Source organism: Arachis ipaensis, chromosome B02 (genome assembly GCF_000816755.2).
Source record: "Arachis ipaensis cultivar K30076 chromosome B02, Araip1.1, whole genome shotgun sequence".
Taxonomy (NCBI): domain Eukaryota; kingdom Viridiplantae; phylum Streptophyta; class Magnoliopsida; order Fabales; family Fabaceae; genus Arachis; species Arachis ipaensis.
In genome coordinates, this window is record NC_029786.2 from 75,158,958 (window position 1) to 75,163,602 (window position 4,645).

Genomic DNA, 4,645 nt, shown 5'->3' on the forward strand with positions numbered 1-4,645 from the left:
GAACCGACAGATGAATAGCCGTGCCGTGACAGGGTGCGTGAGCATATTATTCACTGAGAGGATAAGATGAAGCCATTGACAAGGGTGATGCCTCCAGACGATTAGCCGTGCCGTGACAGGGCATTGGATCATTTTCCCGAGAGATGACCGATTGACAGTGGTGACAGTGGTGATGTATCACATAAAGCCAACCATGGAAAGGAGTAAGACTGATTGGATGAAGATAGCAGGAAAGCAGAGGACGAAAAGCATGCCGTGACAGGGCATTGGATCATTTTCCCGTGAGATGACCGAAAGTAGCCGTTGACAGTGGTGATGTATCACATAAAGCCAACCATGGAAAGGAGTAAGACTGATTGGATGAAGATAGCAGGAAAGCAGAGGTTCAGAGGAACGAAAAGCATCTCCATTCACTTATCTGAAATTCCTACCAATGATTTACATAAGTATTTATATCCCTATTTTATTATATAATATTCGAAAACACCATTATCACTTTATATCTGCCTGACTGAGATTTACAAGGTGACCATAGCTTGCTTCATACCAACAATCTCCGTGGGATTCGACCCTTACTCACGTAAGGTATTACTTGGACGACCCAGTGCACTTGCTGGTCAGTTGTATCGAAGTTGTGACAAATTATGAATGTGTAATCACTATTACGCATACCAAGTTGCTCACGTGCCAGGAATAGTTTGAGCCTGGACATCACAATTTCGTGCACCACCACGCATGCGTAGAGATGTTGAAAAATTTTGTGCTAAGTGTGTTGCATGTAAACAGGCTAAATCTAAGTCTTTACCACATGGTTTGTATACCCCTTTACCTGTTCCTATGCATCCGTGGGTTGATATTTCTATGGATTTTGTTCTTGGTTTGCCTCGAACAAAAAAAGGCCGAGATAGCATTTTTGTTGTGGTAGACAGATTTAGTAAAATGGCTCATTTTATTGCATGCCATAAAACTAATGATGCAACAAATATTGCTGATCTGTTCTTTAGAGAGGTTGTGCGTTTGCATGGTGTTCCCCAAACTATTGTTTCTGATCGTGACGTAAAATTTTTGAGTTATTTTTGGAAAGTTTTATGGGGTAAATTAGGCACAAAATTATTATACTCTACTACTTGTCACCCTCAAACTGATGGTTAAACTGAAGTAGTAAATAGAACATTAGGAACCTTATTACGTGCTGTTGTTGGTAAGAATTTGAAAACTTGGGAAGATTGTTTACCTTTTATTGAGTTTGCTTATAATAGAACCATTCATTCTTCTACTGGGTTTTCTCCTTTTGAACTTGTTTATGGTTTTAATCCTTTGACTGTTTTGGACTTATTACCTTTGCCTTTGAGTGATATTGTTAGCTTGGATTCAGAAGGTAAAGCTGAAAAGATTAAAGCAATGCACTTGAAAGCACGTGAATTGCTTGAAAAGAAAAATAAGTTGATAGCTCAACAGGTGAATAAAGGTCGAAGACAACTTATCTTTGAACCTGGTGACTGGGTATGGGTTCATTTGAGAAAGGAGAGGTTTCCTACTCAAAGAAAATCCAAGTTAGACCCTAGGGGTGATGGTCCATTTCAAGTGCTCGAAAGGGTCAATAACAATGCTTACAAGATTGACCTTCCAAGTGAGTATAATGTATCAGCTACTTTTAATGTCTCTGACCTATCTCCTTTTGCTTGTGATGCAGATTCGAGGACAAATCTTTTTTAGGAGGGAGGGAATGATACGAGCTCTATGGGACAAACTGAGAACTGTCATATGCCAATTGGTCCAATTACAAGAGCGACAACTAAGAGAATAAAAGAAGGTTTTGCAAACATGGCTAAATCATGTGTTCAGGAGATTCATCAAGAATTGGGCAAGACAATGATTAATGACTATCAAAAGTCAAACGTCTTACTATTTTACAAGATGCTTTGAAGAATCTCATTAGTCAAGATGAATTAAAAGAGACATCACTTTCTTAAAATTTATTCTATGTTTATTTTATTTTTGTTATTTGTTTGTTTTAGGCCCAATTATGATTTGGCCCATATTTTATTCTAGTGAACTTATGAGTTAGGATTTTAAATTTAAGAGGTATAAAAACCCTCTAAAACCTTGTAGCCTTTTTTTTCTTTAATTTTTCATGAATGAAATTTTCTTTTGAGTTTCTTTGAGAAACTTGGGTGTGAACAGGTGAGGTAGAGTGATTCCCTTAACTGTTGCATCAAGAAATCAAATTGAGGTAGAGGAGTCCCTTTCTTTGATCTTCCATCTTATCCTGGGTTACGTTCCGTATCAAAACAGATGCCTCATAGTCCTCAATAGTCGTCACCAGCCCCTCGGGAAACAATAATTTCTCGAGATTATCATGTGATGGCCTGATAGGTAACCCATTCACCAGCCAATAGCAAGACAGAAACTTTGGCTTGCCGATAAAATGGTAACGCCACCGGTGAGACATTCCTTCATCTTGATCAATGAGAATCTCATCTGTGAAAGGCTCCCAAACTGCTTGCTTGATGATCTTAGAAGTCCCATGCCTCAAGTCGGTCCTTGGCTCGAAAACTGCTTGCTCCTTAAATACATGAAAGGGAGGACGGGTGATGATAAAGTCATCGTCTTCAATACCAGCCCGAAAGAAGGAGTTCAGACGCCGCTTCAATTCGAGGATTACATTATCTCTGGGATCGACTGAGAATAAAGTCAGATTGTCATCGCCACAGCATTTAGGCACTGCCTCCCTCTCAGTAAAACCCATATCCAAGAGAGCTGTCGTGATATAGAGTATGTTGAGGGTCGTATCAAGGAAACCTGTCCATAATGATCCACTTGGCACCATGCCATCCATTGTGAATACCCCACCGATGATGGTCACAAAAGGTCTTTCCACTAGAGCATGCCGCATGCAGATCCCATAGGCATCGAAAAGCCGTCGCTCGCGGACGTTCTTGGGTGAGAAACATGATAGGATCACTTCAATGCAAAAGAGGATATCATCACTTGGACGTTCTCTGTTGAATTTCTTCCAATCCAGTTCAACGATCACGCAAGACCCCTTGATTTCCTCCCACATACGCACCCAACATCACAACACATCGACCAAGAGGCTTACCTTTCGACAGCTTTTCGAGAGCAGATGCGATGGGGAGAAGCTTGCTTCGAAACCCCCACAGAAATAAGGTAAAACAGAATCACTACAATTATTACAAGCATAATAATCAAAACAATCCCACACAAAGTCAGATAGCAAAGTACTTAAGCCAGCTTTACGTTTACAATTAAAAGCAAAAAGAAGAGGACCAGAAGTTGCTTTATCATTAAAGTTCTTCATACGACAACAATTTCACGCTCGTCTGTTGTGGCATCTGTAACTCCTGGTATGTTAGTATTCGTTGCAAAGGTTGAGAAGGGGTCGGCATGTTCCGAATTAGCAATGGCCCCACCGGTTTTTTCTGCAGTAACAACTGGCGGTACTGAAGGGGGTGTTGGAGCAACTTTTTGGTAACCCACGATTTCCAATGAGCGACAAAAACGCTTGGCAACCCTAGTATCACCTTCTGATTCAAACTAAGTAATCTGACTATTGATCCACCTGCATAGGGTCTCCCTCCTATTATCAGCATCAGCGAGAAAATCTAGAATGTCCCTTTGCCGTACAAAATCGGAATGCTTTTCAACGGCGGTTCTAAGATTGGCCTCGGTCAGGGGGAGATACGGGGTGCCGACAGCTTCACATTGACTGAGGTAAACGTCCCAGCAGCGTCTGTTGAATTCGGCACTTGGCATAGGAACATAATCACCCAAAGGGGAAAAGGTTTTTGGAGTGTCACGCAGGAAGCGATCCAAGTGGGCCGGGAGATTACGGAGATGGAGACGGGCTTCCCTGATCTGATGCTCAAGATCAACTCTCCCCTCTTTCAGACGGTTGGCAACGACAGTACGTTGATGCTCAAACATATCCCAAATTCCCAACTCCTCGGGAGTGAAAACTTGACCTCCCTTCACAGCTAGCTTGGAACGGTGCTTTAGATGAACAATCTTCTCCTAACCCTCGGCAGTCTTCAAATAAGTAGCAAATCTGAAGAATTGTTGAGTGGTACATTCATGATGACAGTCGAAAATCCTCCGTTCAACGGCGATTCGAACACTTGATCGAGATCAGTAGGATGATCAAATGTTTTGAAGACCCGCAGAGCAGATGCAGCTTGAGAAATCAGAAGCCCATATCTGAGAATGGACTCGGTAGTAAAAAGGGCAGCAGGTACGCCAACCGCGACCAGGCGTTCAGAGATGGCATCGATGGTTGCACGATGATCGACGGCGTGAGGCGCGAGGACTGGATTGATGGGAAGGGGTTGATCTGGATCTGAAACTGCCATTGATGAACTGAAAATATGAGATCGATGAGGAGACCAATGCTGCTCGGGAAACGTTAGGAAAATAAATATACATAGAGCATTCTCCTATGAAAAATAAAAACAAATAAAGATAAGATAAGATAATGAAGACTAAAATTGTAATTGAATTTATGTATTCTGTTAGACTGAATTTGTGAATTATAAGACTTCTTATAAGTTGAGCTGAAAGAGTAGTTTAATACTCCGAAACCCGAAGAAACAAGTGTCTTTAACCATCCAAAAAGAAACAAGTGTCT